Source organism: Equus przewalskii, chromosome 16 (assembly GCF_037783145.1).
Source record: "Equus przewalskii isolate Varuska chromosome 16, EquPr2, whole genome shotgun sequence".
Classification (NCBI taxonomy): Eukaryota; Metazoa; Chordata; class Mammalia; order Perissodactyla; family Equidae; genus Equus; species Equus przewalskii.
In genome coordinates, this window is record NC_091846.1 from 61,760,279 (window position 1) to 61,773,670 (window position 13,392).

Below are 13,392 nucleotides of genomic sequence, written 5' to 3' on the forward strand. Positions count from 1 at the left end.
TTAAGAATTAGGCCTGTAGTTTAAGATTCTATGACACCAAAAATGTGGTTCAATCTTAGTTAGGAATTCATGGTCTTGAATAACTAGGCTTCCCATTGACATGGTTAATTAAGAAAGATGATAGCAATTTTCCACTTACTACTTTTGCATGCAGTTACCCCTCCTGAAATATGGCTGAAATTATAAATATGGAAGCTGGTTACTACTTACTTCTAGACACTACCCAGAAGTGGCACTGGATGGGTAGTATTGCTGGTTTAAAATCTAGCAATCTAAATGTTATATAAAAGGTGGGCATATACATTTACCTCAAAAAATGCCCCTGACATAGCCAAGGATGCTTTTTTTAAATTAAAAATTATGTTATTAACATTACAGTTTACTGATTACATATTAATATGTGCATATTATATTATCATGAGGAAGAAAATACCTTTTAACAATTCACTTCATCTCTTCTCTAAATTTAACAATTTCTATTCATTATATTGTAGAGGTATTTTTACTTTCAAGATTTAAGACATTGAAAAATAGCTCCCTGCCCCAAGCCTCTGAAGCTTCAGGGTTAGGAGACATCAGTTTAGTTTTTAGAGACGCTGAAGTATCATAGTCTTTTCTATTTTGTTTGCAGTTTAACAGTGTCTCTGAAGACGTTTAACAAGCTCATTTCTCTTTCCATCCAACTTCCTCTGTCCCTATTTTTTTTTTCCCTGAGGGAAGATTCACCCTGAGCTAACATCCACTGCCAATCTTTCTCATTTTGTACGTGAGCCACCATCACAACACAGCCACTACCAGATGAGTGGTGTAGATCTGCGCCTGGGAACTGAACCCGGACAACAAAAGCAGAGTGCAACAAACTTAACCGCTAGGCCACTGGGGCTGACCCTCCCCTATTCATTTTTTTATTCATTTATTCATTCATTCAACAGATATTTATGCCTAACTACTGAGTGTGGAAGCTTTGCTAAGTGAAGAGATACAAATAAAACATCTTCCCTGCCTTCAAAGAAATTCATGGTCTAATAGGCAAGACAGAGGAGGAAACAGATGATTATAATTCAGTTTGCTTTTTTTAAATCAACAGTTCAAAGGAAAACCATATCCATTTTTGTGGCATCCATATGTGAATGATCATGTCAAACCCCTACTTAAAACTTCTCCATGGCTTCCATAGATTTTAGGAGAAACTTGAACTTGGTACACAGGACCATCATGAATATCCCTTGCCCACCATTGCCAGAACAGCTCTCCTCTGCAGCCACACTAACTTCTCACAGACCAAGCTGTGCCATGAGTGTCTCTCTCTTCTTCTGCCCGTGCTGGGCCCTTTGCGTGGCATGTCTGCTGTGCTTCCTCTTTTGCTAGACAATTCTTATTCTTCGAGTCTCAACTTAGGAATCTTCTCTAGAAAACCATCTCTGACTCCTTTAGTTTTAGTTGGATACCTCTCCTCTTTGCTCCCGTGGAATTTTGTGTGTATTTTATAACATTTATCTTTCCCTTTAAGTAGTTTTCCCTGGTAGACTATTCAGTCCTTGAAAGCAACACTATCTCATTCATCTTTGACCCTATTACCTATTGCAGTGATTTCTTGCATAGTATCTACTCAATACAATCTATTGACTTAATGCTTACGAAATGAACGAATAATTATACCTCTATATAAAGATACATCTGATAGAAGAAAACATAGGAAGTAGAAGAGCACATGGTAAAAGCACATAACTCAAAACATGTGTGAACTTGGGGGTGGGCAAAGGGTTGAGGTGGTGTCTTCTATTCCAAGCTTGGAAGGGTGGCTCGGGATAAGCCAGGCACAGTGACAGAGGGAGGAATGCTTTGATATGAATAGTGTCTTCGTGCTGAGGGAACATCACGTAATATGGCACAGAAGTGAAAGTGTATCCAAGTCTCCCAGGGGAATTGACCTTTCACAGCTGCTTTACAATCAAGACAGAACTAACTGCTCGCCCGCAGCTGAAACTGGAGCACAAAGTGGTTACATTTTCCCTTTGGTCCTACCTCCTGTTAGGTTATAACTGTCAGCCTGACTAGGTCAAATGTTCTCCACCTCCCCCTACTTCTCTTTCCTTCCTTCCGTGCCTCTCCTTTCCTGCTTCTCTGCTTCTCTATCCCTCTCTCTCCCATCCTCATCTTCCTTTTCTTAGATTCCTCCTTTCTATAAAAAACAATGGCTGATTACAAGCATTTTTTTCCCTCACAATTCAGAACTTTTGGGGACCTTAAAGATTATCCTGACCAGCTCCATTTTACAGAAGAGGAACATGGGGCTCTGGACAGATATGACTCTTCTAACTTCTTACAGCGATGATTCTCAGTGTTAGAGCAAAGGACAGGACTCAGTCTTCTAACTTCTACTATAATAGCTTCAGACTCTATACTATCAAACTGCTACAGCCTTCCTGAATTTAAAAAATCTATTAGAGCCCTGGACAATAGTTTTAAAGTGCTAGTTCCTTTTCAGCATGACCATAGTTTTTCCCATGAGGACTGTGATATTGACGTCCTAGAGACTGCAACCATGTGAATGGGAAACTATTGTTTTGACAATGTAAATTAAGAGCATGAATATTTCCTCTTGTTAAAATACATATTTTTTCATCAAAGCACCATGTATGTTGCAGAGTAGGAAATTACTGTATGGGGATGGCTGGCATAGGCATTCATCTCAGGAATTCTCATTAGATGGGGTGGCCCAGTTCATGTGATGTGAGAAGTTAGAAAAAGTACCAGGTGGAGCTAGCAAGACATTTGAGAAACTGCCTCATACCCGATGCCATCTCAGCTCTTCAGTAAAATTATTAAACTCTTGAAATGTTTGGTGTGGATTGATCTTTGGTGGAAACTGATGAATACCAGGTGCATTTGCTCAAGTTGGCTTAAATTAGAAGTGAGAAGGCACTTAGTTTGACAGCCACTGCTAATTACTGTCTAATAACCATACCCCCTTCTTCTTAATTAACAGAACTTCCCTTTTTTTCAGGGTGAAAGGTGTCCAGGTACATAATTCTCACCAATGAGATACAACTGGAGGACTGCTGGGGATTTGGGTTTCTTTGTATAGGTGACTCTTCGGCTCCTTCTTTTCCCCTTTGCTACTGGAAGTGTAGTCAGGAGACTGAAGGTGAAGCAGCCATCTTGCCACCAGGAGAATAAAAACCATACACTGAAGATGGAAGAGCAGAAAGAAGCGAAGAGCCTGAGGCAATGATGACACTGTAGAGCTAGACTGAGAAAAATAATCTCCTATTTGATTGCATTTCTCTTACACGCTGCTAAAACAGGTCCCAACTGTGCACACGTAAACGTAGGAGAGAGGTGAGACAGGGCCATGAGGAAGTAAGCTGGAGAGGAATTTGTGGAAATCATGGGGGAGGCTTTGAATTCTCAGACCGTGAATTGGGAAGTCCAAACAAATTGTACGGAAAATCTGAGGAAAATGGAGGTTCCAGTGTACATCTTTGCAGCAAGGATTTCAGTTTAAACTGGATCTATGTTTCTCCTAAGACTTGAGCATATCTGGGCAAAACTTTGGGTCCTCGGAGGTAGGGATGGCAGGAGTCTATTTAATGAGAGTCCAAGGAGCCTTCTGGAGAAGAACTCATTTTTAGAGGAGGAAACATAGACCTGTAGGAGATCGCTTCAAGGATAAAGGACTGTCGTCAGAGGAAAAACATTATGCACCATATTTTTATATTAGATTGCTCTCTGGCCAAATGCCCAAGGACGCTTGCCTGAGTCCTAGGACAAAGAGGCTGCAAAAGGAAATAGCAAAACTAAAATGAGCTTTCTCTAAATACCCTCCTGTAACAGGAATGATGGTGCTGAAGATTGTCACTGCAGTGGTGGCCAAAAGCTTGGTGTAAGTGACAGCCATTGCAATGACCATTTCAGCACTCACAAGTGCAGCCATTCGACATCCTGGTACAGAGCTCTGAATGTACCCTACACATAACACGACCACAGACACTATCTCTAGGAAGCAGGATTCTAAACATGCGCCCCACTCCCAAGATTCCCATCACCAGGTTATTCAAATACTAATCAGGTTCTGCTGTGAAGGGACTCTGCAGATGGAATTAAGGTTACTAATCAGCTGATCTTAAAATAGGGTGAGCCCAAGGTAATCACAGGAGATTTTAAAAGCCAAAGAGAAAGGTAGAAGAGTAAGGCAGGAGAGATGAAACAGAAGGGGAGGTCAGAGATATTAAATGTGAGAAGGACCTGATCTGCCTTTGCTGACTTTGATGATGAGCCATAGGCCAGGGAATGCAGGTGGTCTCCAGGAACTGAGAAGGGCCCCCACTGCCAGCCGGCAAGGAAAAAGAATCTCGGGCCTCTGGCCACCTAGAACTGAATATTTCTGAAAACCTGAATCAGCTTGGAAGCAAATTCTTCCCCAGATCCTCCAGCAAAGAATGCAGCTTCCCAGTACCTTTGATTTTAGCCCAGTAAGTTCCACCTTGAGCTTCTACCAAACTGTGAGACAATAAATTTTGTTTTAAGCTGCTAAATTTGTGGTAACTTGTTACAGCAGCAGCAGATTACTAATACAGTATCCTGCTGGCTGGCAATTATTTCTCTATTTCTCTGTCTCCTCTACTAAATTCCCAACTCTTACAGCAAGGAGGATATTTTTGTCATGCTGTCATTTTCTTGTTTATCTATTTCTTCTACTTCTCCTAGCTAAAGCTCCTTGTCTCATTTTTTTGCTATTTTGATATAGAAATTCTAGTGCTTTTCTTTTACAATATTCACAATTTGTTTTCAAATACATTTGCGAGAATGACAGTCTTTGATTATTGCTGAGGTCTTTTTGCACAAGAATCATATATTAGCCTACTTAAGCTACCATAACAAAATATCACAGACTGGGTGGTTTAAACAACAGACATTTATTTTCTCACATTTCTGAAGGCTAGAAGTCCAAGATCAAGGTGCAGCAAGGCCTCTCTTCCTGACTTGTGGACAACTGCCTCCTTGCCATCTCCTCACGTGGCTTTTTGTCCGTGCACAAGCACAGAGAAAGAGAGAAATATTTGGTGTCTCTTCCTCTGCTTACAAGAACACCAGTCCTATCATATTAGGGCCTCACCCTTAGGACCTCATTTACCCTAAATTATCTTAATTACTTCCAAAATGCAGTCACATTTAGGGTTAGGGCTTCAACACGAATTTGGAGGGGACGCAATTCAGCCGGTAACATGACAATGAGGTCTAGCTTTATTTGCATTTCAAATAATGAGTTATGCTTAAAATAAGCATGTCTATATTGTGCTTATTTACGCTTCCAATATTGTTTAGGACGGACACACTGGTTGCTCCTGACTGTCAAGTTCATTGGCGAGAGCTGCACAGACCGTATTAGGCCTCTTTCAATCCCCAGTGATTTAAAGTTTGATTTTTTTTTATCTTTTGTAATTTTATTGCCTTCACATTTGTATTTACTTCATGTTCCAGTACAAAGTATATTGAAAAATCTCTTTGTTTGGGGGAAAAAAAGCAAAAAATGATATTAAAAAATTTTTTTTAAAGGTCAATAGTGTTGAAGTTGAGAAAACTGTGCTCCAGATTAAGTTTCTAGGAACAACTCCTGCCCCCTACTCTACCTCTGTCGCAGCAGGGAAAGGCTGTCGGCTGCAGAGTCAGGAACTTCACTACCTCTGCCAGAATCCATACCAACGGAAAATGGAGGCTCCCACACTGCTTCTCTGCTCAAGGACGCAGTTCTAAATTGAAGCCTCACAGAGTGCATCCCATTGGTGGAACTGAAACCACACCCGGACCCCTAACTGTAGGATGGACAGGCAAAGGCCCTTTTTAGCTTTTCGTTCTGTCTGGTTGAAGAGGTTTGGAGAGAACAATGAGCAAATCAAACCAAGGTATCTGCCACAGGTGCTTATATAGAGAAAGACACAAAAAAAATTACAAGTATTAATCCACATTTTCTGTGAATTGTTTGTAATCTGCATGTTGATTATGTTATTTCTGAAGTCTTTGGTTAATTTAAAAAGAATGAATTTCAACTCTTGTTCTATTTCAATAGTCACTCTCCAAAACTCCTTATTTTGAGAGAAGTGAAATTTATCATTATTTATTTCAAAAAAATGGTTGCAAAAATAGCCACTCTTCCTATATTCTTGCCAAGTGATACCAGCTAATATTAAACATCTAGAATTTTTAAGTTGATCTGTCAAATAATACCATAAAGTCTGGTCACCAAACTAACCTACCCTTTAAACTATATTATTTATTCTCTTTTTCTTACTGGCCTAGTCACACTCTGGAGAAGTAAAAAGAAATTTCTATTTTACTTCTCAATCAACACTTTCTGGAACCTATTTGTTAAATCCTTAAAAGCTGAATAGTAAGTACCCAATAAAAGTTTTAGGCAAGTAATTCACAAAATCAAAGATTTGTAATTATCAAGATAATGTTCCACTAAGAACCACAGAAATAGTTTCAAATGAGAATCCCAGATGATAACACAATCATCATTTAAATCAGAGGTTGGCATTTTCTTTTTCTGTAAAAGCCTAGATAGTAAATATTTTAGGCTTTATGGGTCATAAGGTCTCTTCTGTCACACTATATAACTTTGTCACAGTGGCACAAAAGCAGACAGATCACAGGTGTGGATGTGGCTGTGTTCCAATAAAGTTTTATTTACAAAAACCTCAGGCAGGGGCCAGATTTGGCCCATGGGTTTTAGTTTGTGGAGACTGATTTAAATCAAAGTGTGTTTCTGGTACCAGCAGCAGCATCCACATCATCTGGGAGCTTAAAACACAAATTCTTAGATTCCACCCCCGATACACTGAGTCAGAAATTTTAGGGGTGAGGTGGCAATCTGTGCCATTGCAAGCCCTCCACGTGATTCTGAAGTTTGAGCAATGGTGAGTTAAACTATTAATAATGTGTGTTAATGTAGATTTTCATCAACATATGACAGCTTTTCTTATATAACATTGATTATAAACTATTAAAAGCAGTGATAATTTCCAATTTTATGAGAACCATATAGAGGTTTTAGCATTATTGTACAAACTGAACCAAGGTGCTGTATTCATGAATAATGGGCTTTTATGCACAGACTTTAACTTATTCCTCTTTCTGTTTTCTACTCTAAGCGGCACATAGTAAGCACTCAAGACAGACTTGTTGAATAAACAAAATCAAAAATAAGAAAAGATGAAAAATAATGTACTTACTGATTTTCCTTAGAAGTATAGATTGACAAGGAAACTGATGAACCATGTTTATTGCAGTTCTTTTGCTTCTTAAATATTGAATGAATGAATGAATAAATGAATGATTAAAGAGAAAGTAAGGAAAACCATCTAATTTTTCTGTGAATCTTAAAATAATATTCTCTATGCCTAAATAATTTATAAGAGGCAGAAATAGAAATCTGCATAACTTTAAGCACTGACAGAAGCTTATGGAATAAAAATCAAAGCTTCACATTCTTCCCTCCCATTTGAAATTTCTCATGATTCTCTATCTCCAAAAAGTGAAAACAAAGTACTCAAGTACTCGAAAGTAAGAAAGATTTCCAAAATATAAATGCAATTTAGGGATAAAAGTTACTAAGGGAAAACCATGTGAATGGTTCCCCAAAAAAGCTACTGCTTTCTTCATACCCACTCTCACCTCCCACCCCTAAACTGTGTCCTCTCTATGCCAAACCTGAGCCCTTAAGGATGCCCCACGGAAAATGGCTGGACTTAGTCCAGACACGGTAAACCTATATCCTCCAGTAGAGGGCATTTTTCAGCTTGTTTGGGATAAGTCCCAATCTAGCAAATGTCAATTGCAGAATGTTTCCAGAAATCATGGTCTCTAGAAATCCTCCATAGAGAAAGAAGATCCTTTAAGGGCTCCAGAATTTACCTGTTAGCTTCTTCCTCCAACTTTCCTCAGAGTTATTACTTTGAACACTGTGATGGCACACAGTAGGTGTTTATTCAATATTTCTTAAATGAATGTGTGAACCCACTAATTTATATATGTACACACAGATATATATCAGCGTTTTTATATATATAATAATTATAATAAAGTAGATAGTGTAATAAAAATAATATTCATCTATCCTTCTATCTTTGGCACTTTTAGCACATATCCAGTCCTTATAACATTACTCGGAGTGACATCAGTGAGATGGTGGAGTAGGATATACTAACCTTTGTCCTACTACAAAAAACAAAAATTAAACAGCTATCCACGATCAAAAATAGCCCTAGGAGCACTCAGGAGTCCAAGTAAGGACCTACATAATGCAACAATGCAACATAATGGAGCAAAACATGGAGAATAACTATACAGAAAGGATCACTCAGAAGATCAATACGAATAGCCAAAGCAATCCTGGAAAGAACAAGACTGTAGGCATTATACTTCCTGATTTCAACTACACTACAAAGGTATAGTAATCAAAACAATATGGTACTGGGATAAAAACAGACACAGACCAATGGAACAGAATAGAAAGTCCAGAAATAGACCCATGAATCTATGGTCAACCAATCTTTGACAAGGGTTCAAGAACACACAATGGGGATAGCATAGTCTCTTTAATAAATGACTTTGGGAAAACTGGATATCTACATGCAAAAGAATGAATCTGGACCCCTGTCTTACACCACTCATAAAAATTAACTTGAAATAAATTAAGACTTACATGTAAGACCTGAAACCATAAAACTCCTAGAAGTAAACATAGAGAAAAAGCTCCTTGACATTGGTCTTGTGAGGATTTTTTGGATATGACACCAAAGACTCAAGCAACAAAATAAAAAATCATCAAGTGGGACTACGTCAAACTAAGAAGGTTCTGCACAGCAAAATAAACAATCAACAAAGTGAAAAGGCAAACTATGAAATAGAAGAAAATATTTGCAAACCACCTACCTGATAAGGGATTAACACCTAAAACGTATAAGGAAATCATGCAATTCAGTAGCAAAAAAAAAAATAATAATAACCCGATTTAAAAATGGGTAGAGGACTTGTACAGACATTTTTCCAAAGAAGATATACAAATGGCAAACAAGTACATGAAAAGATGCCCAAGATCACTAATCTTCAGGGAAACGCAAAACAGAACCATAAGGAGATATAACCTCACACCTCTTAGGATGTCTGTTATCAAAAAGACAAGAGATAAAAGCTGGAAAGAATGTGGAGAAAAGGGAACACTTGTGCACTCTTGGTGGCATTGTAATCTGGTGCAGGCACTATGGAAAGCAGTATGGAAGTTCCTCAAAAAATTAAAAATAGAACTACCATATGACCCAGCAATCCTACTTTTGGATATATATCTGAAGGATGTGAAGTCAGTATCTCAACAAAATATCTGCACTCCTACGTTCACTGCAGCATTATTCACAATAGCCTTGATATGGAAAAGACCGAAATCTGTTGACAGAAGAATGAATAAAGAAAATGTGGGATATATATATACACATACATTATTTTATATATATTATATATACGTATATAATATATTATAACATATAATATATAATGTATATATTTAATTATATATTATATATATAATGAAATACTATTCAGCCATAAAAACGAAAGAAATCTTGCCATTTGTGATATCATGGATGAAATTGGAAGGCATTAGGTTAAGTGAAATAAGCCAGACGGAGAAAGAAAAATAGTATCACTTACATGTGGAATCTGAAAAAAATGTCAAACTCATAGACACAGAGAGTAAGATGGTGGTTGCCAGGAGGGAAGGAAAAATGGGTAGATGTTGGTCAAGGGGTGTAAACTTTCAATTATAGGATGAATAAGTTCTGAGGAGCTAATGTACAGAATGGAATTGAAATGGCTGTCAATTAGCCGGATATTTATAAACACTGAACCTAGTTGTTTAGAACCAAGCAGATAATAATTTGTATATTTGAGTTATTTATTGAATTCTCTGACTTTTTGGATTATATAGAAATAGCTTCAAATTTTAGCTATACAAGGCAAATTTGTTTTCAAGACATATTTAAGGAATTGGTTATTAAATAACTTTAACCATTACTAATTTCTGTATGAAAATCTAATTGAATTCAATTAGCATTTTTGTACAAAATTCACTATGTGTATGTACAGTGTTGGAGTCCTTTCATAATACAATTTCATAAGCAAAAAAGGTCTGAGTTGTTACAAATGTGTGCTATTCGCTTCTATTAACAGACTTCAGAGTGATGACAACTGTACATAAATAACACAATATTATGAATCCATTATTTTGCCAACCAATTGTGCTATCAGATGGCTTCCCCTTAAAACATTAATGTCGGGAATGTGGGCTAACAGATTTTAAAGGGCTTATCCACTGTAGGTATGTGCTTCAAAAATCTCACGACTGAAAACACTTGAGATGTCTTGTGGAAAATTAATGGAAATATTTCAGAATTGCCCATCATTTTTCATATTCTCCAAGCAAGAATAACATCAAGGCTTTCATCTTTGGGTTAGCACAGGGTGTCATTTAACTAAGTCAACTGAAATCTTTTATGTAAATCATGGAACAGAAACATTCACTTATTAACTGAATCTCAATGAACAGAAGAGGTATTTGTTATAAGCAATAAGGGAATCCTGTGTCTATGGGAGAAAAACGTTGTTTTTCCATATCTTTGCAACCATCAGCCCTGTGTTTGCTTAAGATAAGAACTATTATATTAACCGTTCTTTAGAGGCAATAGTAAATAATCTGAAAAAGTGAAATAAATAGTGAAAAACTGAAATAAAAGTGAAGTAAAAAATTAAAGTTTTTATTGTTTTAAAAAAAAGTTGTCTTTAGAAATATCATCTTATTACTAGTTCTCCAGGATAAATTATAATTAAATAAATACTTTTGTGTGAATTTCCTTAAAATATTATACACCAATTGACCTATTGATATTCCTTAAATAGGTGTTTTTCAGATAACAGGTAAAAACATAGATGACATAATCTTCTAAAAATAACATTTTAAAAGCAATAAAATGTAATGTTTCGTAAGAGGAATTTTATATGCTGATTCTTTTGAAATTTTGAATTATTTAATAGAGTAAGCTTCATTTTTGTCTAAACTTTTATCTCATTAAAATAATTTTAGCAGAGTTAAAATTTTAAAATAGTTTTAAGACATAGACTTTTAAACTATTTATTTGGAAATAACTTCAAACTTACAGGAAAGTTTCAAAAATGAGAACAGTAAAAAAAATCTATATATCCTTTTACCTGTTGTTAAAACTTTATCCATTTGTTTTATAATTAGATCTGTGTACGTGTGTGTACTTGTGTGCATTTGCGTGTTTTCTGAAATATTTGAGGGTAAGTAATACATCTCATGACCCTTTCCCCTAAATATCTCAGTGTGTATTTCCTACCTTGAATGGGGATATTGTCTTGCTTAACCACAGCACAATGATTAACTTCAGTAATTAACATAGATAAATTACTTTTATTTAGTCAACAATCATTCTTACAATTTTGTCAGTGGATTCAATAATGTCCTTATTAATGTTCTCTTCTTTAGTACAGGATCTAGACTAGAGTCAGAAATGGCATTTAGTTATTAAGCTTCAGTAGCCTTCTTTAGGAAGACCCAGGAATGGAACATTTCCTTAGCCTTTGTCTCTTATGACATTGACAACTTTGAAGGATAGAGTCTTCCTTTTTTCCAATAGAGCATTTCTCATTTTAGATTTGTCCAGTTATTCCTCATTATTAGAATCAGAGTATGCATTTCCCATTAGAATACTGCATTGGTGATGTTGCATCCTCTCAGGGTGATGTACAATGTCCATCTGCCCCTCATTGGTGATATTAATTTTGGTCACTAGTCAAGGTGTCATCTGATTTCTCCACTGTGTAATTACTACTTTTTCTCCATGAAACTAAGAGAGTCTGAGGAAGACTCTTTAAGACCATGTAAATATCCTGATCCTCTAGATTTAGTAATCACTTACGATTCTTCCCTCGTCTGACTTTTACTATGATGGTGGCAAAGGCTGATTTTCCAACTCCAGCATTCCCTCCGCATTTACCAGTTAACCCTCAGCATTCTACTGTGAATAAGAGCCTGCCTTCCCCAGCATTCATTCATTCACCTTTCTATCAACCAATTATCAGAGTGAACTCATGCATTTTACTGTTTTCTTCACTGATTTATAATTCATTACTGGATCTAATTATTTTGGTGCTCAAATCCTCCTGTATTTGGCCAGTAGGAGCCCTTTCGAACTGGATCCTATGTCCTGTAATACAAGTACTTCTTTTCTTATTTTCTTTCCTTCCTTCCTTCCTTTCTTCCTTTCCTCCTTCCTTCCTTCCTTCCTTCCTTCCTTTCTTTCTTACTTATGGCATAACAAGATTTTTATTACAGGCTCATCTTATACCTCCTCCTAGGAATCAGTCATTTCTCTAAGGAGTACCAGTTCCTTACAGCGTAGCATAGTATTAGAGACCAATATCTGTGTTCCGGGTGTGGTCTCCAAAAGTATTTTTAGCAATGGCTAAAGACTAGTTAAATCCTGTCCAGCAGTTGAGTTATTTCTTTGGCTAAATGAGATCTGGCTTATGTAGGCAAAGCCTAGTTCTATTTTACTATACATTGGGATTTCACACAGGTAGTAGAAATATGATGGAGCTTTTCTGACCCCCTGAAAAAATTTTTTTAAAGATACTTGTGCTTACACTATGATGGTACTCTTTAATGGTACATAGAGACCATCAGATCTTTCAAGAGATTTCTTTACAGGGTTCAGAGCAATTCAAAAGGAAAATTCATTCTTTGACAGAATGGGAAGTTCCTGTAACTCTTTTGATAAAAGAATAAATTATTTCATATTTTCATGCTCTAATTTCCCCTAAGGGCCCAACCTACCCCAAAAAGAAATTGAAACTCCTCATTTGCATATCTATACATATCCATATGAGTTTCATTTTAATATGTCTCATCAGGGCATGAAATTAAATATAAAGATTCATCACATTCTCTCCAAGTGGGATATTTAGTGGTGAGGCTCTTTTACAAGTTGTTGCATTGTCTTGAGAACACCCTGTATGATCTCCGCTTTTATAAAGACTAGAAGATGGTACCTCTCACATGCTTGGTTGTAATACTCATTATATTGGTGATTTCTTGACTGATGACTAACTTTCCTGTTAGAGTGGAAGCTCCTAAGTGCAGAGGCCACCATGTCCCCAGAGGTTGTTACAGTGTAGAACTCAAAGAAAGATTTGTTAACTGATTTTAAAAACCATGATCCAGCATGGAACACGTAGACAGCATTATTATCAATATTCAGTGTAGGTGTATATCTCAGCTAAAAACCAAAGACCACCTTGCAATCTCAGTGGAGGAGT